The 25,192-nt window shown below is 38.2% G+C and overlaps 1 pseudogene; it reads right to left on the bottom strand.

The window, feature by feature from the left end:
• Positions 1-18,872: 18,872 nt before the first annotated feature.
• LOC129405796 (uncharacterized) lies at positions 18,873-20,647 on the bottom strand (annotated as a pseudogene).
• Between the last annotated feature and the right edge of the window lie 4,545 nt (positions 20,648-25,192).

Below are 25,192 nucleotides of genomic sequence, written 5' to 3'. Positions count from 1 at the left end.
ATTCCATAAGAGACTTCTGTATTATTCTCATTTTAATTATTTTTGTAAATGTGTTAAGGTATGGAGATAAATGAAATCAAGAGGAAGCAGGGAACTCAGAAAATGTATGCTTATTAATAACTATTCTTTTTATAATTAAGCTTGACAACTTTGAAAGCCATATGGATGGGAGGTGACAATTTTGTAGCATGAGAACATGGGCAAGAATCTCAAGCATGATATATTTCTGGTGATTAATTAAAAAAAGAAAAAGAGGCACGCATACTTAAAAATAATTAGTTCACAAATTACAAAAAATTATCACTTCCCACATAAATTTTGGGCTAAAGGTTCAATGAGTTTTAAAACATTCTTCCTCAAATTTAATTCTGGAAATGAATTACAAAAAATAGAATCAACAGCAACTCATTTTACTGGCAATGATGAGCTTTGGTGTTACATGATGGCTTGTGAAATTACACACCGAGTAAAATCTAGCTACTACTTTTGGTAACCTTAAATCTTAACAGTATCTGGAAGGAAACTAAGCAGAAAATGAAGTTTTTCTTACCTGCATGAATGGCAAATTTAACCAGTGAGTTCTTTTCTTGCAAGCTCAGCTGACTTTACTTCTAAACCAAAAGAGACTCACTCTTCTCGACTTATATAGTTTGTGTTATGCTCTCTAACAGAACATGAGGATGTATCCAAATATGACACAGTCACATTGTAGAGACCATTAGGAAGCAGGAGAGAAGTCTTCCATAGCTTCCCTTATAGCAATCATCAAAACAGGGGTCATGGGAGAATTAGAACTTTTAGTGTGGATCAGAGTTTTTGTAACAAAATACTTTTTTTTTTTTTTTTTTTTTTGCTTTTTGAGTCACACCCGGAGATGCTCAGGAATCACTCCTGGTAGTGCTCAGGGGACCACATGGGAAGCTGGGAATCGAACCCGGGTGGGCTGCATGCCAGGCAAATGACATAGAGGGGCTATCACTCCAGCCCCTTTAACTAAATACTTTCATCTCCTTAATTTTGGAAGTCTGGGGACCACACCTTGCAGTGCTGAGGAGTTATTCCTGATTCTGCATTCAGGAATCACTACTGGCAGTTCTCCAGGGATCATATGTGATGCCTGGGGTCAAACCCAGGTCAGTTATATGCAAGGCAAGTGCCTTACCTGCTGTACTATCTCTCTGGCCCCAATATTTTTGTTTTTAAATCTAAAAGATAAAACTGAGGTATTAATTGACATTTATGTGAGAATAGGGGTTTAGACTTTTTTTTAGGCACATAATTTGCAATACTATCAATGATGGGACTGGAGCGATAGCACAGAGGGTAGGGTCTTTGCCTTGCATGCAGCTGACCTGGGTTCAATTCCTCTGTCCCTCTTGGAGATCCCAGCAAGTTACTGAGAGTATCCTGCCCACATGGGAGCCTGTCAGGCTACAAGTGGCATATTCAATATGCCAAAAACAGTAACAACAAGTTTCACAATGGAGATGTTACTGCTGCTCGCTCAAGCAAATCGATGAACAACAGGAGGACAGTGCTACAGTGCTTATTACAGTATAAATGTCATTAAGAAGTTGATTTTTTTTCAAATTCTCAAATTCTCACTTAATTCCACCAGGAAATTAAGTATAACCATCATATTTAAAGTATAACCATCATATTTAAAAGACACACTAGATATCCTTGCTTAAACACAGCTCTTTCAAGCAGCAGTTTGAACCAATCACCTACATCATGCTGTTGTTTTCAGTGATGAGTCTGACTTACATATAAAATGGGAAGGAGGGGAAGATGAGTATAAGAAAGAAAACTGTACACATGAACACTAACCAAAAGTTGAAAAGATAGGATACATTTTTACATAAATAGCTCAAGATTTACTGCTGAGAACAAAGGACTAATGTAGGCATTTGATCTCTTATCATAAATATGTATAATGATGAATAAAATGCATAAAGTAAAAAAATTTTAGTCTGTTGACCTCAAGGAAGGACAGAGCAAGATTAGTGAACATTCCAATAGTCCGAGCTTTCTTTGTAACGGCAATCTCTTGATGAAGGCATAGGCAGGACATACCAAGCAAAGGAGGCATACTGATGTCAGTGAGTTGAGAATACAGAACAACAAGTTCATGGTGAATGAAATAACTAGAAGTAGAACAGAGTAGCAGAAAAGGTGGAAGTTCATAGAGAACAAACTCCAGAAATGTGCATATAACCATATTGAATTTTTATGTGAATTCTTGCCTATTCATTCTCATCCATAGGGAGATATTGCATGGCAAGAGCAAGAACTGGCAGGAAGTATAATTGGAACAAATTTCACACAGGTCAAAGAGATATGCTGAATCTGATCAAAATCTACGGCCATCTTTGTTTTGTTTATTTTGGTCCCCCACACAGTAGGGTTCAGGTATTGCAACTGGCTCTGTGCTCAGGGATCACTCCTGGAAGACTACAGCGATCATATGAGGTGTCAGGGATCAAACATAGGTTGATCACATGCAAGGTGGTCAACCTACCCCGTTACACCCTACCCCCCAGCCCTGGGGCCTTCATTCAGAACAGTGTAAATATTTAATTTTCATGTAGAAATATATTGCATTGTGTTGTGTTTACCTATTTATATACATTTATATGCAAGTTTCATAAATAGTCTTATATACAGATGTAGAAATTCAAGGAGTTAAAATTTACTTTTCAAGATTTAATTTATTCACAATAATTTAATGAAAAGCCAAACAGATACCATAGATGTATCAGTCAAATTTCTGATATTATAGAATTAAAAAATACCTTTATTTTATCTTATTTCTCTTTTTTATAGTTGTCTTTAGATTGTCAGAAAATTGAATATAGATTTGGTAATCACAGAAACTCAGAAAAATTATAGCAGAACTTGTTTTGTATCATAACTTAATTTTCTCTTTTTCATCTTATTTTTTAGATAACCACTTATCTATGTGACAAATTACTACCATTTATGTGCCCATTAGGTTCTTAATTTTGAATCACATAAAAATGAGAAATCAAGCAGAAGAAGAGAAAGCCAGAACACTCATGCTATTATTTAACTCTTCCATAGTTCAATTTAAAGAGAGCAGTTTAGAGTAAATAACATGTCTTTTTCTTCCATTACTGCACATGGCTTAATAAGCCAGTCTGTGTTCAGTAGCCCCAGAGTGAAAGCACTGTGTTCTGCAATGAATGGTCTAGGAATATACAATTCATTTAACTTGACAATAGTTTGGACTAGTTGTCACCTAAGTTTCCATCATGGCACTTCCTGCACAACTTCTCATTTTAAAATTGCTTTACATCTGGCTTGCCCTTTGGACAGTCTGAACTCTGTATTCCTTTTCCTAAGATTTTTTAACAAAGAATCCTTAACTGCAAAATCTTAGATAATAGACATTTAATTACTCACAATCCTGGAATTTTAAAAGTCTGAAAACTTGGTATCAACTGGGGCATATTTTCTCTGAAAGGTCAAGGGGAGATGTTTTTCCAACTTCTCTCTTAGCTTTTCGTGTTATCAATGATCCTTGATTGCCATTTGGCTTGTTGCTCTATCGCTCCAAATTCTGCCTCCATCTTTATATGACCATCGTATTACCGAGGGTCAGTCTTTGTTTCTCTTCTCTTTGTTTCTCTCCTCTTCTTATAAAAGAAGTAGCAGTACTGGATTGAAAGGCTTCCATACCCCTGTCTGATATCATATTAACTTACTCATGCAATGACCCTATTTTCAAATAAGCTCATATTCTGAAGTATTAGGCGTTAAAACATTGATAAATCATCTGGGATCTACAATTCAGCCTGAAAAATATACCCAAAAAGAACATGTGGTAAGAATTTGCTACCAAGACCCTTGAATTAAAATTAATATTTAGCTATGTTTGCCTTGAAATTACCAAAATAATCTACACTTTAAGAACAACAACCAAGAGTGTGTAAACTCAACCAAATGTGCAACTCACATAAAATGCAACAATAGTAACAACAAAGTGAGGGGAATGGATAGAAAATAGTGTTTAAAAAATAAACAGCATATTACATATTCACTGATCGGGAGATGTCATGCAAATAAATACTATGCATTCATTTTTTCTTTCTAGGGATGCTTCTTCCAAGCTCTCATTTTCGTGGCACAATACAACCAACACATTGCCTCCAACTTGATACCTCTGACATTAAGAAAAGTAATGTCAATCCTTTAACTTCCAATCACAACCTGTAAGGAGAAAATCCTTTATATTCACTGAACTAATATTTAGTAAGAAAACATTAATTTTTTTAATAAACTAGCCTGCATATTAAATAAACATATAGATATTATAGATCGATAACAGAAAGAACCCTAAGGGTTTTGTTGAAAGTATTAATACAACATGTGATTTATTTATTTATTTATTTATTTATTGGGAAGCACCTCCAGCAATGCCCAGGGGTTATTCCTGGATCTGTGCCCAGAAATTACTCTTGGCACTGTTTGGGGGACCTTATGGGATATTGGGGATAAGATCCAGATTGGCTATGTGCAAGGCAAGCTCCCTACCTCTGTCTGGTACTATCTCTCCAGTCTCAAGATATAACTTAAAGATGTAAAGTCATTTTTCCAGAAGCAGACCAAAGGCAATAGGATTGCACCCACAGGCAGAAGCTGATATATATATATATATATATGCATATATATATATATATACACACATATTCCAAGGCGAGGGTGGCCTCCCTCAGAAAGAAGCTCCAAGAAAACAAATGCCCTTTCAAAATTATAGGAAAGGACTATTAAGAACCCAGGATTCTTCCCTTTTGCCACATCCTAGCAACAACAAAGTCCCAGGCAGTTTGGGGGAAGAGCCCTAATATAAAACCACTTTTTTTTTTTGCTCTTTGGGTCACACCCGGAGATGCACAGGGGTCACTCCTGGCTCTGCACTCAGGAATTACCACTGATGGTGCTCAGGGGACCATATGGGATGCTGGGAATTGAACCCTGGTTGGCCAAGTGCAAACACCCTACCTACAGTGCTATTGCTCCAGCCCCATGAAACCACATTTGTGATGGAAATTCACCTTATAAAAGAAGTGACTGAGACCTTTCTTTCCCCTCTCCTCTCTTTTTTCACCTGCTCTTTTCTCTCCTCTCCTTCTCTTTTTTGCTCCCTCTCTCTCCCACTATCCCTTCATATTCCTTTCTAAATGAAGCTATTTTATTCAATGTTCCTTATCTCCTGACATTCTTTCTGCAAGAAAGGACAAGGAATTTCACAAACCTGGGCAGATTGAGACTGACTTTCTTTTTTTCTGCAAAAAGCAGTTTCTTACTCCAGTCTGAATCTATAGTTTCCCAAGAATTTAAGGCGAGGACTTGGTGGGGACCAGATCCTGTGTTGCATAGAGGAGGAGGACTTCAGGAACAGCCTGGTGATCTCCCAGTGAGACATATTTTTCACACTATGTAGCTTCTCATCACACAGACATTTCCCCAGACACAGAAGTGGGTTATACAGGGAGGCAGGAACTGCTTTTGGAAGCTACCTCCCTAATTCCCCAAATAGTCACCAACAAAAGGGCAAGTGAGTCCAGAGAAAGAATTGCAATATTTCAATTCGTGGGAAATTTCACAGGACCTACAGACATAACTTCTTTGGGAAAGCCTTTCACATATAATATTAGCATATTCTTACATGCACTGTAGCACTGTCATCTGTTGTTCATGGATTTGCTTGAGAGGGCACCAGTAACGTCTCCGTTGTGAGACTTGTTGTTACTGTTTTGGTTATTGAGTTCTTGTCTCTGTCACAGAAAAGAATTTCAGGAGTAGACAAGCAGTGAAGTAAAACAGATTTTTATTTGGAGGTTTTGAAGGGGTGGAGGAAGAGAAAGATGGGAGAGAGACAGAATAATGCACTAAGGAGAGAACCCGGGTTTCTCCAAGGGCAGAGAGAGAGACCCTACACACATCTCAGCGCATTGAATATGAAAGCATGAAAGTACACATCTCAAGAGTGGAGATGCTCCTGACACATGAGCTTGGGCACCATATGTGCTCAGCCATGTGGGCACAAGCAGCACATGGACTCAGGCAGCATATGCGTGCCCTTCCCTTGTTCAAGGTGTTTTTTATAGGATTTTTCCAAACTGCTCCATGTTGGGCTTCTACCTAGGTAAAAGTCTGTTGCTAAGGGGGAGGAGGGGCCATCTCAGGCTGAGACTATTCCTCTTTGGTGACCACCAAAGATGGAGCATATGTGGTATTGCCTTTTAAAAGGTAAAAAGGTGATTTCATAGCTGTTGCCCACACTCACAAAGTTCCCTTGCTTGGGGCTTTCTATGACGGAAAAAATTTGTTGCTAGGATATTGTCAAGAAGATGAATCTTATACTGATCTTCCACCTATTTTATCATAGATTTTCTTTCTTCTTCCAGGAGTTTTCCTTTTCAGCGGTGGCCTATCCTTCTCTGGTAGTGCTTTGAAATCTGCATCTAGGTGGTATCATTATTTTCTGCATCTCGAAAAAGCTCAGTATTAGTATCTGAAGGAGAAGTGGTCTTTATGCCGTTCCGTTGGTTGCTTCAGGATGGTGACCAGGCAATTTCTCTAAATCAGATCTTAGTTTTTGTACTAAAATAAAAAATTATTAGCACGTCCACTCCACCTCAGCCCATCTACTTGCCTGAAACCAAATTTATGTGCCAGTAAGTCCAAAGGAATGAAGAGTGAGATTCTTATGAAGGACATAATCTATGATGTCAGTACAAAGCATCTCAACAAGCTGGCAGGCAACCAATGGTGAAGAGGCAGCTGGCACACTTGAACTCTCTTGAGGACTTACTACATATCGGAAGGATGGTGATGTGGAAGTAGCAGGAGACAGGAGAGGTAGAGAAAATAAGCAAATTGTTGCAAGTGGAAAAAATGGTACCCACCAAATGTGACTTTGTAATTATGTTTATTATGTTTAAAGGCACCTGTTTATCATGGTTATCTCACCAAGTATTGCCGGGCACTATGGTAACATGGGAAGCAAGGAATGTAGTCTTAAGAGAACAATGCTTCCAATTTCTGCTTGACCTGCCTCAGTCACCCAGGGAAGTACCTGGATTGGGTTAAGCCTGATCAAGTTGGCTATCTGCATCCATGCAGCACAAATGCCAATATACCACCAGTCCCACAAGGCAGTTGCCAATCTGTAACCTGGAATCCACTTAATCTATCAAGAATGGGAACTGGTCCCTAACACCTGAATTCTCAGGAAACCAAGGACTCAGACAGATGAGGAATTGCATTTTTCTTAAAGAGGAAAAGTCAGCCCTAATTCTTGACCAGGTTCTCCAGAATCATGGCCTTTCCTCATAAAAACAGAACTTCAGGAAAAGGCAAACAGGGAGGTAAAATAGTATTATTTAGAAAAGTGTAATGAGAGAAAGAGTAAAAGAAGGAAAAGGGTCTGATAGACTTGGCCGACTATGATGAGGACAGAGAGACTACAGGTTATTTGCCATTACAAAGGTGGTTTTTTATAGTATGACTTATCCCAAACTGCCAATCTTGGTGCTTTTCTATTAAAATGCAGCCAAAGGGAAAAAGTGTTGGACTCTTGATAATCTTTTCCACAATTCTAACATGACCTTTTATTCTTTTTGAGTTTCTTTTCTAAGGGAATGCACGATTCTCTGTGTGGAACCTCATTTTCTGCATCTTCGTGTGTCATTATGCCTTCAGGATACTGTGGGGCTGGTGTCTTGACTTCTTCAAATCTCATTTTGGCATTATTCCTAAAAATCTCATTGCCAGGGATCTTCCCTGTCTATCTGCCTCTGACAAAATGAAGATCAAATAATATCATTAATCTCATAGCTACAAAATGTCTGAGATTACATATAACTGGATTTTATAAATATGGAAAGGTACCATTCATAAAATGGGAATCAGATAAAGTGTTAAATAGGCCAGATAATAAATATTGTAGGGTATTTCCTGCCACAGAGGAAGGGTGGGATGGTGGGGGTTGGGGTGGGGGTGGTGGGAGGGATACTGGGAACATTGGTGGAGGAGAATGGACACTGGTGGAGGGATGTAAACCAAATACAAATATGAAAGTTCGTAAGCTTGTAACTGTACCTCACAGAGATCTACTAATAAAAATAAAAATAAATAAATAAATATTGTAGGGTATTTCAAAACTATAGTATCTCCCAAAAGGGATGATGGCCCCAGAAGCGGGTATGTGCTGAAACTACAGGGTGAGTAGCAGCCCAGGGTACAGTTGGGGGTGCAATCTATTTGTCTGCTTAGAGAAGGTAAATTTCTAGAGGATCAACAAGCAATTTCTTCTGGAAAATAGACAATAAGTCAAATAAATTTTGAAACCTTTGTTTTAGAAATTTTCATTTTATATTTCATCTGCCTTTAATTTTGATAAAGCATAAAGTAGAAATCACTATCACTGTCACCCCGTTGCTCATTGATTTGCTAGAGCGGGCACCAGTAATGTCTCCATTGTGAGACTTGTTATTACTGTTTTTGGCATATCAAATATGCCACAGGTAGCTTGCCAGGCTCTGCAAGCTGGGTGGGATACTCTTGGTAGCTTGCTGGGCTCTCCGAGAGGGAGAGCTGTGCTATTGCTCCAGCCCAAAGTAGAAACAACAATTCAATCTAATGATTCAGAATTATTATTGAAAAGAGTATAATGATTCAGAATTATTATTGAAAAGAGTATACTATATTATCATTATAGAATAAGTGTATATAGAAAGAAGAGGAGGAAAAGAAATAAAAGAGGAGGAGGAGAGAAGATGGCAGGGAAAGGAGACGGAGAAAGATTTTGCGGGAATTAAATAACTGATTACTAACTCCTCAAAACTAAGAAAAATAAAGAACTAAGCCCAAAAGTAGAAAATAACTAAGATTATACAAGAATTAAATAAAATGGAGAGTTTAAAAGAATAAAAATAAATAAAACAACTAGGATTTGATTTTTTTTTAAATATCAATGAAATAGACAAGTCTCAAAATTGATGGAAACAAAATCAACATATAATAGCTATATTTCCCTGTTGAAATAAGGAAAATTTAAAAATGAAACTAAGAAATTAATCCAACAGAGGCACTCAAAAATAGTATACTAAAAATTATAAAACATTGTTGAATGAAATTATAGGTTACACAAATAAATTGAAACATGCCTGGTGTTTTCAGATTGGAATGCATACTACTGTTAAATGTCTATACTATTAAAAGGAGTTTATAGATGTGATGCAATCCCTATTAATATCTCAATGGCAATTTATTTAAACAATAAAAATAACTAACTTGAAATTTTATTATCATCACAAAGACATCCATATAGTAAAAACATACAGAAAGAAGAACAAAGTTGACCTAATATATCCTGATTTAAAAAATATATTCAAAGTTACAGAAATTAAAATAGCATTGCAATGGACTATAGATAGACAAACTGGCAATGGAATAAAAAGCCTCCTAAAATCTCAGGTATCTCAAGGCCAAATAACATTTAAAATATGTGTCAAAAATAATAATGAACAAAATGGGAAAATGATAGTGTCTCCATCAAATCCTATAAGGAAATCTAGTTTTGGAAGGCAAAACATGAAACATGAAATAGAACATTTAATCTATGCTATAAATACAAATTATTCCAAACAAATTGAAAACTTATATGTAAAACTTGAAAATGTTTGCTCTAAAACACAAAGTAAAAGCTTTAAAACATTGGTCTTCAAAATAATTTCTAGGATCTAAAACCAAAAGCACAAGGAAAGAAAGCAGACAGCCTTGTTAAAAGTGAGTATCACAAGATATGATGCCCCCTCCAAAAATGGTTAACTTAAGGACTTCAATAAACATTTTTACACAACGAAAACATACTTATGGCCAATAGACAAAGATAGATATGATAATATTTCAAGATCACTATTCAAATCAAAGCCACATTTAACTATCAGCGAATATATACCTAATGGCTATTATCAATAAAACAGTACAGCCAGGGCTGTGTAAGAATGTAAAAAGGTTTATTCACTATGGGAATATATTGAGTATCTTCAAATATTTATAAATAGGACTACTTCATTTATGGCTATTTTTCCAAAGAAAATAAAGCACAACAAAAACCCCAAAATACAATAGACTCTGAAGGAGAAATCTATACTACCATGTTTATTGCAGCAATAGCCAAGATATGGAAATAATCTAAATGTTCATAGCTATAGAGAGAAACGATGTGATAAATACATGGAATGACACATTATTTAGTCTTTCAAAAGGACATCCTATCAAATATTACATGTGGATGAAACTTGAAGACATTACTAAGTGAAATAGAACAGTCCCAGAAAGACAAATACTGCAAGATTCTCTGTTCTTATTGATTTACTATATTTAGTGTATTGTTTATAATACAGTGGGTAGTGTATTTTTCTATCCTTTATTCTGCACAGAGTGCCACTCTTGCTGTTTTTTGCCATTCCAAGCAGAACTGCTTTAGCCTCAGGCAAAGGCAAGAAGTCTGTTAAAATGATTAGCCTCCTCTCTTGTCGTACCCGCCTCCTTCCCAGAGAAGAAACCATCAGCTCTGTCTCCCTGGCTTCTCCCATTAGGACTAGCCAGCAGGCTACATCTACACAAGGTTCTGTGTCACAGTTAGACACGCCTCCAGCTGGGAGGAGATATAAACCCTGTACAGAGGCACCAACTTCAAAAATTCTGCAAAGCCTTCAGAGATAATGTGCTAGACTTCTATTTGAAGTGTTAGCAAGAGGTACGTATGTACCTCTTGGCTTGGAAAAATAAAATGAACTTTCAAAGTTTAGCTTGGTTACACGATTCTTCTTGCACCCAGAGAAAAAGCCCACAGACTGAGAGATTGTTTCACTGACAAGTGCAAGACAATGCCACTAGGAGTAACCAAACTCATAGAAGCAGAGAGCAAAACAGTGCTTCGCAAGAGTTGAATGCAGAAGAAAATTGAGTTTTGCTTCTTGGTTAGTGCTAAAGTTTCAGTCAAGAAGACTGAAAACCTTTTTTAGGGCTCTGATACACCATCGTGTTCATAGCTTAATATACTATATATATTTCAGAATTAAAAGGGTGGATTTTATATTATTTTTTCACATATAACATACAATTTAAAATAGATGTATGCACATACACACATAATTTGGGTACACACATAATTTTGGTTACATCAGTGTCACAAACAAATTTAAATCTGGTATTAACAAGGGCTTAATGGTTCCAGGATGAAATACAATCTTCACATATTTTCCTTTAAGGAAACATTATTGGACCGCTTTTAGCAGACTATTTATAACAAGCAACACAAAATTAATTGTTTCAGTTCACTTTTGGGGATGCGGTTTGGGATTTGGGATGGAAACATTAGAAATATGGTACTGAGAAGGTGCAATGGTGGTGGGTTGGTGTTCCAGTATTAAATGGAATGAATTATTGTGAAGAACTTTATAGTAATAAAATAAAAACAAGAAAAAGAAATCTCTTGTTAGCAAGCATGTCTAAGATAATACTCTGCTTCTGCTATATTTATATTGATATTTGTAACTTCTGTTACTCTGAATGATCTCCACCTCTAGCTCAAAAATTCTAGTTCTGGTCTACCAGTTACAAAACCCTACTGAATATCTGTTTTAGTAAGCCACCAGAAACCCACACGAGTTCTTGGCAGGTTAATTTGAACTCTGATAATGTTCATCAAGAGAAGGATAGTCAATCAGCACTTAAATGGTCATCTAACATCTATTCTATTTTAACCCCTTTGCATTTACCAAATCACTCATTTATGTTAATCTCTACTAGTCACATGAGATATTCGAAATCAAACTTGGCTCTTTTCTAAGAGGAATTTGCCTACAGTGAAATTTGACATCTATTACCAGTCTCAAGAAATAATTATAGAATTAGAAGATAGCAAAGAGGAAGATGACAGAGGGTTGAGCAGAGTTTTTATTTGGACAATTTTGATTTCATGTAATAAAATGCTATCCAAACCATCTCCAAACAGTTTTATTAAGGATTTCATCCAATTTAAAATGAAGTCAAGCAAACAAATGTTCTTAGAAAAAGCAAGAGTAGTTCCAGGGTTTTAACAGAAGTTTCCAGGGTTGCATTTTATTGTTCTGCCAAAAATGGGACTCAATTATGTGTTCCTAGGCTTGAGTCTTTACTCATTTTTCATGGTTTTCTCAATCCAAAATCTGGGAGTGCAAACAGATTGGCTCAGTTTGAGTTCTGGTTTTACCCCCAGTCCAAATCATTTGTGATTTGAGTTGAGAGATGAGGTTCTTTTCTGTTCTGGTGTCTTGGGTTGTTAGTGCAAGGAGGCCCATTAATAAGTTTGACTCACAATGTAAAAGCAGACTTGTCTAGTATATGCAATAAGCCAATTCTCCATCCTGATTGTGAAGCTTCAATCTCGATCCTTTGCATTCCCTCCATTTTTTGAGGGTTGAACTGATAGAAAGTAAAAGATTCATCAGCAGATGCTCTTGCTCAGGTGGAGGCACAAAGATGCAGAGAAAGGAATCAAATGATTCCTAGTGGAAACAAATCATGGGACATGATCCACAGAAGCAGGAACTGAAAGGGTGATCGGAACAGTGGGCAGGGCTATGGGAGAATGATGGGAAGTGTGTAATCACAAAATAAATAAGTGAGTAGCGGTGGGCAGTGGTGGTCTCTCTCGCCCGCCATGTGCATTTGGTGGTCATGAGCTGCTTTCCCCACTCTGGCCTGCAGCTGCCGGAGTGCCAGAGGGAACAAGGTCACGAGGCTGGTTGGTGATCAGTTGTCATTTATTCCATTCTCCCCAGGCACCTGTTCCAGTCTCACTAAGCTCCTCATTCCCTTCTCCCCCTGATCCCCATGGTAGTCTCTCTGCGCTCCATCTTGTGGCCTAGGTCCAACCCCAACCTCCAAGCATTCAGGGTAGCACAATGTATGAAAGCCCTTCCTTTGGATAAGACAAATAACTCCTGCAGCTAGGAGATCCACTCAGAAGCAAAATACCACCTAGGGGTGTGTTTCTCCTTTCCTTAGTCCAACAACCATTTAAACATTCATCTTAATTCTACTTCTTAAAAATCTTTTACTTTCTGTTTTTGTATGGACACAGTAAGAGATACATTAAGCTTGCAGGGTGGCTCTCCTGAGGACATCTCACTTAGATCCCAGACTATAGTACTCAGGACAGGTTAATCTTTCCTAACACTAGCAGGGTCTTAATCCAGTTGTTATTCTATGGATTAAACAGAATTTGTCTATGATCATGCTCTTAACTTATAGTTAAGTATTATGGCATTTGGCCTGGCCCATTTCAATGCCAGAGTAGCTCATAGCTTGCCCTGGATCCATCCAGTCCTTCATTGGGATGGACCCTGCTTTTGGAGTACAAGGAACTAAGGGCAACTGAGGTAAATGAGAAAACAAATGCCCAGGAGTGAAAATTATTCTGAGTCAGTTAAATCCTCAATACAAAAAGGACATTGCTCTGAAGTAAACTATGCAAAAGGACAAAAGGAATGGAGAAAAGCAATGATTCACTTTCAAATACGAAATCAGAGATATATGAGGAATTTGACTTTACAAGTCACAGGTACTGCCTAGGGGAAATTAGTGATTGACAGGTAGAGAAAGCAGAGGACAGAGAAGTTAAAGATGAATACTAAGGAAATGGGAGTGCTTCAGGAGTATTATGATGGGTATTTCTCAGCAAACCTCAGTTCTTTGTGTCAGAGGAGAAACCGGAAACCAATGTCATTCTACAAGAAGAGCTTGAAACACTAGTAGAAGGATTGGTCCACTGGTTCTGCAATTATGATAAAAACTTCAGTACTATTGTAAACTATGATACCTCAATAAAAAATTAAAATAGGGGCTGGAGCAATAGCACAGCGGGTAGGGCGTTTGCCTTGCACGGGGCCGACCCGGGTTCAATTCCCACCATCCCATATGGTCCTCTGAGCACTGCCAGGGGTGATTCCTGAGTGTAGAGCCAAGAGTAACTCCTATGCATTGCCAGGTGTGACCCAAAAAGCAAAAAAAAATTAATTAATTAATTAAAATAAATTGATTAAACATAATTTACTTGAGTGACTCCTTCATACACATCACGGAACTAGGTGTTTTGAGAGATTAAATGTATTAAAAACAAATTACAGTGTAGTGGAAAACTCAAACACGTAGAAAGCAGAACTAAACACGGTCGTTTTAAAATTACTTGCTGTGGGAATAGCCTCACTTCTCTGCTCCCAAAAGCTAATGTATGTGTATATGGATGAGGCTAGGGAAATAGTATTTTCACTACTCTATAAATGTATATACTCTATATATACATTAGGACATCCTTAAGTTAATATAGGCAAGCAGAAAGGACAGTCTAAGAATAAAGGGTATAAGCAGTATCACAGAGTATAGTTGATCTATAGTGAATCTTAGTAACTCCCCAGGTATTTTTATCATTCTCCTTTGAGTTTCAATCACTGTCACTGTCACTGTCATACTGCTGGAGAGATAGCACAGTGGTTAGGGCATTTTCCTTGCATGTGGCTGACCCAGGTTCGATTTCCAACATCCCATATGGTCCCCCAAGCACCTCCAGGAGTAATTCCTGAGTGCAGAGCCAGGAGTAAACCCTGTGCATCACTGGGTCTGACCCAAAAAGAAAAAATAAATCTCAAATAATTTGGGTTTCAATACTGATCATGAATAATATTGAACAAACAGTCTGGTGACATAGAAAAAGTAATCTAATTTTATCCTTCCATCCTGGAATCACTTTATAGTCATTTTTCTGTACTCTTCATCACATGTGCTATGGTACAGCCAAACTATCATTTGCATAATACCAAAGAGGTACAATGATTTTTTTCTGGATTCCTTGTCTTTGTTTATATTTTTGAATGGGGATTGTTTTATTTTTAACATTGCAGCTCTTTTTTCTGATAGTATCTATTCTGCAGAGCTCAAAACTAATGCTACCTTTCTTGAGAATCAATCTAAATTTCCCCAAACATCCTATCAGAGGCAGAAGTGATTTTCTGAATTTCCACATGACTATAATTGCCTTGATGTATAATTTGCCATCTATTATATTGAAGTTATAGAAAAACTCCTATAATAAAACCTAAGAGGTTCTTTACTGCAACAAACATAGTAGATTCAAGGTTCAGTATTAAATAATATCAGCCCAAAATTTTTTAAATAATACCACTGTACCTCTGTCATCCCATTGCTAATTGATTTGCTCAAGCAGGCACCAGTAACGGCTCCATTGTGAGACTTGTTACTGTTTTTGGCATATTGAATATGCCACGGGTAGCTTGCCAGGCTCTGCCCTGAGGGCGAGATACTCTCAGTAGCTTACCAGGCTCTCAGAGAGGGGCAGAAATCCTCAGTTATTTTTTTTTTGATTGGGGTGGGGGTGAGTGGGGGGTGGGTGGGAGGTGGGGGAGGTGGGGTTGGGCCACACCCAGCAATGCTCAGGGGTTACTCCTGGCTCTGTGCTTAGGAATTACTCCTGGTGGGACTCAGGGAACCATACGGGATTCCGGGGATCAAACCAGAGTTGACTTTGTGCAAGGCAAGCGTCCCATCCACTGTGCTAACACTCTGACACCACACTCTGTATGGGACAAGACTCTTCTGAGTACTGGAGAGGTCCAGGGGGAAAGCACTTACCCTGCATGTGGCTGACAAGGGTCCAATCCCCAGCACCCTATAGGTCCCCCTAAGCCTTACAAGGAATGACCCCTGGACACAGAGCCAGGGGCAATGCCTGAACACTTCCAGTTTGGTCCAAAAACAAATAAATTGAATTAAAATTAAAATTATGTAAAAATAAAATAAAATAAAGGGCCAGAAAGTGAGCTCAGTGGTAGATCACTTGTCTTGCATATATGAGATCCTGGGCTTGATTTCCAGCACTGCATGGTTCCCTGAGGACTGCTAAAAGCACTCCCTGAGTACAAAGCAGGAGCATCCCATATGGTCTCCCGAGCACCACCAGGAGTAATTCCTGAGTGCAAAGCCAGAAGTAGCCCCTATGCATCACCGAGTATGACCCAAAAAGCAAAAAAAAAAAAAAAAATCTATTCGGTATTTAAGTACCTGGGCTCAGAGAATATAACAGGTGCGGAATCTCAAGTCCCTGCCATTAAAAAATTTTCATTCTTCAGGGTATGATATTTGACAGGTACAAGTCAGGAATACACAGCCATTTAATAAAATAAATTAAGTGCTAAATAAATACTTTGTGAGTATATAAAAAAATACCTTGGCTTACAGCAGGAAGAAAGAAACTCCCCTTTTTCTTGTGGAAGCACTTGTTTAGTTTGGGCATAATTAACATTTAAATAACTCAATTTTCCCTACTCTTCTATTTTAATCAGACAGATAGTTTTCATCTCCAGCATAAATGCCTCTTTGGGGATGCAAGTCCTCAATTCAGAAATACATTGCAAAGGTAGATTTATAATAAAAGGTTTACTACATCAATCCTTATCCTTTTCAAATTTTTATCACTAGGCAATTTCATTTCTTGACATGCCTACAGAAGAAGTCATAATATCTCCCAGGCAACCAGCCATTTTCTTAACTGAGATTATTAAAAATAAACCTAGAGTTTATCGTATGTATAAAAAAGTGGGTTTAAGTTACCCTGCAGATCGATATAATCTCATGGATAGATCAGTCTTTATTCCTACAACAATTTTTACCTACCAATTTGATTCTTGCTTGAAATTCTTGGGGCTGAGAATCCATTTATTTAGCAATGAAAAATAAGCTAAAAATATTTCATCTACTCATCAGTATAAACTATCAGTAAACCCAGAATTTATTCTATGTAGAGAAAATAGGTTTATGTTATCACTTGATCAATATAATAATAATGTCATATTTGTTTCCATTTCTATAGTGATCTTGCAAATATGCTTGTTCTCATTTAAAACATCCTTGAGTGGGGGTACAGAGGTGAGTATTTTTATCTCTAGCAGTAAATGAGCCTGATAATCTTTTATTAGTTCATATTTACACTATGGATAAGCTCCTCACTTAAGTTACCCTCTTATAGATGACTTCGAGAGAGAAAGGGGCATTGGATTGCTTAAAACAAATCTAATTCCTATGGGAAGGGATGAGAAATTTAGCTCTAGTAATCATACGTATTCTCATCAAAACCCCACAGATATAAATGATCCCATAGCATATTAAATACCAACATTCTAAAATATAATCTATAATTTGAATTATACAGGAAATAATTTCTCAGTTGTAAAAGTTCAATGTGATTGTTAATCATCAAGTTAAACATTCAAATAAAATTCATGATTTTTATCTTAAAACTGGTTCCTCATTGATCCCTTTTGTGGTCAGAAATCTACATTACATTAACATTGCATTCTTCCTCACAAGCTGCATTCAACTGACTATCTATTTAAGCTTATAAATACCTCTTAAAAACACAACAGTATTGTCCCTCTACCACAGTCACCTCTACCCTAATGTATATTGACATCATGCATCAACACTTCCTATCCCAAGTTACCACCACTCGGAACCCTTCTGATTGAATTCATTGCTAATCTGACACTCATTCATTCAGAAAGTATGTGTTGAGCATTTACTGTGGGTAAGAAACTATTTAGGCACCAGAAAACTTGTTAGTGAATCAAAGAAAGTATCTGGCCTGGAACAACAGCCATGTGTGGCCCTTCAAAACAATCACTTGTATCACTTGTCTTCCCGTTGATCTTTGATTTGCTAAAGCAGGTGCCAGTAATGTCTCCATTTGTTCCTGTTGCATGCTAGTGTAGCCCAATGGAATCTGCTTGCTCCAGGAACAGGAAGAGCCTCAAACCGTTCATTCAGGGTTTTGACGAAGTCTGACCATCTCATTGATGGGTAGCCTCGAGGTCTTTTAACATCCCATGAAATCCAGTCGGTAACAGCTCTAGCCCAGTGGTCATCTCTGAATCGCATTATGAGTCTGTCCTATCTGATTTTTGATGTCTTGGCAAATGAGATAGCATCCCTGATTCTTGACCGTTGATGGAGGTCGGAACTCCAGATTCTTCTCTCACTTGAGTGAGACAGATACTTCTAGCATAGCTCTTTTGATTCCTCTTTGGGATAACTGAATAGCATTCTCATCCTGTTTGCGTAGGTCCCAGGTCTCTGAGGCATAAGTTAGTGCAGTAAGAATGGTATAATGGAAAAGATGTGCCCAGAGTCAGAGGTCCTTCATCGTCTTAACCACTTCTTTGATGCTCTTGAAAGTGTTCCACACTGCTCTCTTCCTGCTGTGCAGTTCTGGTGCCAAGTCATACCTCACATTAAGTTCTCGACCAGGTACACATAGCTGCTGCATTCAGAGATGTTTGTTCCATTGAGAGCAAATGGAACGTCAGAAACTAGTTTGTTTTTCATGAGCATTGTCTTGTTGAGGTTCAGCTACAGTCTGACCTTTCCAAATTCACGGTCGAAGTCAACCAGCACTTGTGCCACTCAGCTAATGTTTGGTGATATGACACCGATGTCATCAGAGAAGCAGAGGTGGTGTAGTTGCCAACTGTCTATCTTCACTCCCATTTCTTCCCATTCCAGTCATCGCATGATGTTCTCAAGGGTGGCACTGAAGAGTTTCAGTGACATGGTATTGCCTTGCTGAACCCCTCTCTTTACGTCAATGATCACTTCCTTGTATAATGGTCAATGATCACTTCCTTGTAGAATGGTGAGATCCTGGTGGTGAATCCATAATACAGCTCATGGAGTATCTTGATGTACTGAGTTTGAATGGCCTGTTTGGCTAGGGGTTTGATGACCGCTTCAGTATCAACAGAATGAAAGGCCTCCATTAAATTGATGAACATTAGACAGAGCGGCATCTTGAACTCTTGTGAAACTTTAATGAGTTGGTCACTGTGTGGATATGGTTAATCGTGCTGAATCCCTTTTGGAACCCAGCTTGCTCGCATGGTTGTCCTTCATCTAGTGTTCTGCCTATTCTATTCAGGATGACATGAGTGAACAACTGGTAGACGACAGACAGCAGGCAGATTGGGTGATAATTGCCGATGTTGTGGATGTCTCCCATCTTGTACAACACAACAGTCCTGCTGGATTTCCACTGAAATGGAAACTTGCATTCAGACAGGTAGGTGTGAAGAGCCAAGCCAGTGTATTGATGAGTACTGGAGGCAGATTCTTCAGGTGTTCGGGTCTGACCTTGTCCAGTCTGGGTGCTCTATGCATCTTTACCAATAAATGGCATGTTGGATTTTGGAAGGGAGGACGTTGGGAATGACATATCCATCCTGCGGAATTTGGGATGTGGGTAGGTGGACATGGCTGTCAAAGAGATCTGAGTAGAAGTTGTGAATAATCCTCTCCATTGCCTTTCTGGAAGATGTGATAGATTCATCAGGACGTCGGAGGGCAGTCATCTTGGTCTTGTAGTTGGTGAAGGACAGATGAGCATTGCGAATACTTTTCCTGGTTTCTGCCTCATCGGCCAACACTATTGCTCTTCTCTCTTTGAGGTTTTCCATAATTGCTTCTCTGCCCAGCTTTTCGAGCTTGGACATTAGCTTGTGGTTGCCTGAGGCTTGTGCCAAACCACGTTGACTAATGAGCTCCAGAGTTTCCAAAGACAGGTGTCTGTTTGTGACTTTCTCACTTTCAGCATTCTTCCCGCAGTCATGGAGGTGCTGCTGAACGAGTTGATCGTATTCCTCGTCAATGTTGTCAATGATGGCATCTTCCCACGTTGCCGCAATAGTGCCAAAGAGCTCCCAGTGGGTGGTCATTCTGGAAGTTCCCTTCTTAAACAAACTTTGCAGACCTTTCTCCACGCTCTGTGAAGTAGAATTTTGCACAAAGGAGATGGTGGTTCAATTCCGTTTGGAATTTTGGGACAACAGCGACATCGGTCAGGCAAAACCTTTGATTTAATATGATGTGGTCAATTTCATTGTGGAACTGTCCACTGGGAGACTCCCATGTCTAGCGTTTAGATTCGGCCTTCTGGAACTGTGAGTTACCATGGATGGTCTTGGTCGACATGAAGAACTCAGACAGTCTGTCACCCTGATCGTTCCATTCTAGGCCATGTGTCCTAATGTGGAGTTCTTCAGGCGACCTTCTCAGGCCTGTCTTAGCATTAAAATCACCAACAATGATCTTGTAAAAGGTGTGGTCTTTTTTATAGACCCCCTCCAGTTCCATGTAGAACTTCTCAATTTCTTCTTCATCATAGTTGGATGTTGGAGCGTAGACAACGAATATAGAAACTGATGGCAGTGAGCCACATCTATTCAAGCTTAATCATCTGATTCAGGTTGTTAGGCATTCAAATGAGTCAATGGTCATGGCCAAGTTCGTGTTGAGAAGGACACCAACGCCACCTTATGCTTCGGTTTTCGCATATTCCGAGGAACAATTCTTCTCCAGTCTCGAAAATGGCGTGATGTGATTGATGTCTTCCTGTTTCGGTCAGACCAATGACATCGTACTTGATCTTCTGCACTTGCACCATCAGGTCCTCGATGAATGCTTCTGATGCCAGCATATGTGCATTGAAAGTACAGACAGTCATTTTAGTCTTTCTTCGTTTTGGCAGTCTAGTTTGTCCCTGAGATTTTTTCAACCTCTCCTTGCTCATCTTTCTTAATGCTGCCGTATTGAAGGCTCTTTCAGTGCCAGGTGAATGAGGCCCATTGTTGTTACTGTTTTGGCATATTGAATACGCCACAGGTAGCTTGCCAGGCTCTGCCGTGCAGGCGGGGTACTCTTGGTAGCTTGCTGGGCTCTCTGAGCAGGATGGATGGAGGCTTTTAGGGTGGCCTTCAATCACCCTTAGAGGTGTTCCCATGGTTCACACCATATTTGAACCCTATCAAATATGGTGCGTGAATTATGGGAAATAGGCATTAAGTGTCTTATGTTGTGTCTGTGCAGTCTGGAGAGCAGCCTGGAGCGTGGCGGTGCTGGGTAGTGGAAGTAGTGCGGGTTAGCCGGTAAAGTATTTATCTGACTTGGGTAGGGTAGGGCATCTGAGTTTGATCCTCTCCCTAAGGTGCCAGAGCTTGGAGGAGGCAGACAGAGGATTTTGTTTCTGGGTCTGGTTGAGCCTAGAGTCCACTCTCAGCCACTGCCATGCTCCAGGCAGCTCTCCAGACACTTGGGCTGAACTTCACACAGGAGCGAAGCCCCACAAAACCAGTTAGGCAGAACTTTGCCTCAAAACAATAAAATATATAATTATATGCATATATATGTATATGTGTTTATTGGACATATGGAGGAAAATATACACCTATGTTCATAAAGCTAAATGGTCTAATAGCAGAGATAGGTAGTACAAATGAATGATGGGAAATTATATATAGAACCCTAAGCACAGAGCCTATAGCAAACCCTGAGAACCACCATGTGTGAACAAAAAATAAAAATAAAGACACAATAGCTTTCACTCTTGAATAGCAGTCTCTCGTTGTGTTTGCACATGGTTCCTTTAAATCCAGAGATCAAGAAACTGAAATCTACAAATTGAAATCTTCAAATGAAACTGAAATGTGATCTACACACATTCAGCATGCAACAGTAGGACTGGATAAGGATAATCTCAGTAAACAGTCTCAGTTAAAGGGTACAGAATAAAACCATACAAAAATCACTGGTTCATCACAATTCTGACATGTACCATAGTATTCTAATATAGGAGGGTCCTTGAATAAGCACAAATATTGCTAGCAGGGCCAGACCACCTAAGGCTCCACTTTCTGTTATTTTTTACTTTATCTCTGGAAACTTTCAAAAATTAAAGTCAGAGCATAAACTCACCTCAATTTCTGAATTGCTTTCTCTTTCCATAAATGTTCCAAAGGAAAAAAAATTCTATTCTTTTCTTTTGTCTGTTCTCTATTGATACACTTGGATTATCTTTAAGCCTTTAAAAATATCTGATTCCAGTAAATCAGAAATTTTTTTTCTCAAAAATTCTGTTAGTTGATCTAAAGTTTTTCAAGTCCTCCCTTTCCTCTTTCTTCCCTGTTTTTTCTTCTCTCTCCCTCCTTCTTTAGTGCACACATTCTCATTTATAATTGGTATTAAAATTATTCCATCCAGCTTGAGTTGGAAGAACACCTTTGGCTCCTTGTCTCTGGTCTGTTAGTTATTTGGGAGGCTGTGCTAAAGACTACATATTCTGTCCAGCCTCTACTCGAAAATTTTTTAATCTATTTTCAAGTTTGAACTATGGGTGTAATACTTGATTTGATTTCTGCCACCGTCTTACTTTTAATTTGATTTTCTTCCAAGTGTTTCTCAAATTTCTCTTGTACTGTTTTGATTTATGAAGTGGCTATCACAACTTATTTCAGGGAAGCAGGAAAATCCAAAATTGCACGTTGTTGAACAAATAAGCATATTTGCATGTTAATAAAGACCACATTTTGGGCCAGAGAGACTGTCCAGGGGTTTAGGCACTTGCTTTGCATGCAATTATCTCTGGTTCTATTTCCTCTCTGTATACAGTCCCTCAAGCACTAATTGGCATGATCCCTTAGCATAGAGACAGGGGTATTTATTGCCCAAGTCCTTCTTTCCGCCCAAGAAAACGGGAAAATAAAATAAAACAATCACAAGTCTCGAATTATTTCTTGTTTTATGGTAGATGCCTGTAATTCATTGTTATTTTCCATTTGGGCCTTTTGGTTTCTCCAGTAACATGTTATTCTTCTTCTAATTCAAAAACTTTCCTAGACGAAAGCAATCCTTTCTCCCATATTTACCAAGATAATTTCGCCACATGTAAGACCTCGGCTAATGAGTTAGTTCATCAGAGAAGAAAGTAAGCATTCCTTTATTTGCATGGCTCAGTCAAATACCTCCATTACAAACTCAGTAGTGTTTATGTATTTCTACCTAGATATACAACCTCACATGAACCAGTATATTACTTTTTCATCACCTGTATTCAGCTTTGATCCTCAGCTTGAGATTCTATTGGTGCTAACTACTTATTTCGTAAGTAAATGAATAAATTCAGCTACTCTTTTCTATGGTCAATTTAGAGTAATCAAGCTCCATTAATATGAGATGTATTTTTCTCATCTGTCTTTTCTCTCCATCACCACTTTTATAACCCAGTTCTCATAAGTGTGTATCATTATAATGACCTCAATGTTCTCTGTTGCATCAAACTCATTATGTAACTACAGAACATCATATCTCCATTAAGAGCTCCAAGGGTGATGATCTAAATTAGCCAAAAATAATTTTTATCTCATAAAATCACTCTTTGTTGTGTATATTTAATTAATCAGGATAAATGTCCAAAATTCGGCTATCAGGACACATAGGAGCTACTCTTCACTGTGGCAGGTTACCTTAAGCCTATAAAACTAGAATCCCAAACAAAATTACAGAAACAATTCAGCAGAACTGACATTTATGAAGCATTTGCATTTGCGGTCCCTATTTGGGATGAAATTTTGTTTCTCATGCAGAAATAATGAAGAACTGCATGATATTTTCACCGTGGTGGATTAGCCTAAGCCAATCCAGAGCAAACTTTTCCTTCATGAAGGCTTACATTATTTCTTAATCTCTTAATTTAACTGAAAGGCTGCTGATTTTTCTCTCTAGAACAAATAGCTCTTCACTTAGCCTCTGTGAGTATGTGTGATAGGTTTGAAATAGACTGCAAGTGTCCAGTACTGACAACATGCAGTTCACTTCCCAAGATTTCTCTAATGCAGTGAAATGGTTTCATTGCTTTGTTAGCTAGGCTAGCAGAGTGCATTTCTAATTGCCTCTTATCTTCATTCATGAGTGTTTAAATATTTTAATGAATATGTTATTTACTGTAATAAAGACAGTCTGTTATTAAATTAATAGAGCAGTGCAACCAAAAACCCCACAACAGTAATTTATCCCTGTTCAGTATTACTAAGTTCTGAACATGACATTCCTGGCCATTTGACTCCACTTGGTGCATAAATTTTCTTAAGCTGAAGTGGCTATCAAATTTATATTAGTATATGTAGAATATAAATATCTGCAAACTTGGTATATCTTGCTACAGCATTAATACTTATTAAAATCAGTGAGTCCTAGAAATAAGCAATCTAGCTTCACTCTATTAGCTGCGTATCATTAGGTAAGTTATATTTTCTGTAAGCAAACTTTATCTCATTTGTGATATAGAAATAACAAGAGTGTGTCTCCATTGTCAGAGAATTCAGATAAGATAATAAAGTTCTAGTTTCAAATTATGATACCTAACACAGGTTCAACTTACAAATATTAGTTACCAATATTATCAAACTTAAGAGTCTGTGATGGTCACTACTAGACCATTCCAAGCTTTCTGAAAATTAAAAAGTTGTAATCCTTCTCAAAATAAGAAATCTTATGCCACAACACAAGATACAACACAAGGATCATGAAGAAAAAATGGGTATTTCCTCCAACATTATCTTAGCTAAGCATGCTTGTACAAAGTGAAACTTGTCTAATCAAATTGATGCCCCTGAAATTTAAATGCTTTCTTACAGCTACCCCCACTGAGTTCCTTTATTCGACCCCTGCTTCAAAAATTTTAAAGATTTGGGAATGAATTTGATTTACCATGATTAATTGAAAAGTATTTGTAAAAGAAAATCCTATTTACTCTATAGGTTAAGTTTCCCAAATAAAAATCTTGTCACTTTTTATCTTTGATTCCTGAAATCCCAACACTAAACTTATCCTATAATGAAAATTTAATTAATAATTTTCAAATAAATGAATAACAAAGAGTGTACACTACTGGAGCGATAGCACAGCAGGTAGGGCATTTGCCTTGCAGGCGGCCAACCGGGGTTCAATTCTTCCATCCCTCTCAGAGAGCCCGGCAAGCTACCTAGAGTATCCCTACCACATGGCAGAGTCTAGCAAGCTACCCGTGGCATATTCAAAATGCCAAAAACAGTAACAACAAGTCTCACAATGCTGACGTTACTGGTGCCTGCTTGATCAAATCAGTGAACAATAGGATGACAGTGCTACAGAGAGCGCACTCTACTTTACTAACTTCAAATTTAAGCTTAACTTGAATTTATTAATCCTGTCATCAAAATTCCTCTTGATCATCGGT

Source organism: Sorex araneus, chromosome 6 (assembly GCF_027595985.1).
Source record: "Sorex araneus isolate mSorAra2 chromosome 6, mSorAra2.pri, whole genome shotgun sequence".
Classification (NCBI taxonomy): Eukaryota; Metazoa; Chordata; class Mammalia; order Eulipotyphla; family Soricidae; genus Sorex; species Sorex araneus.
Note: the sequence above shows the minus strand (reverse complement) of the source record. Positions and strands in the feature narration are given on the sequence as shown.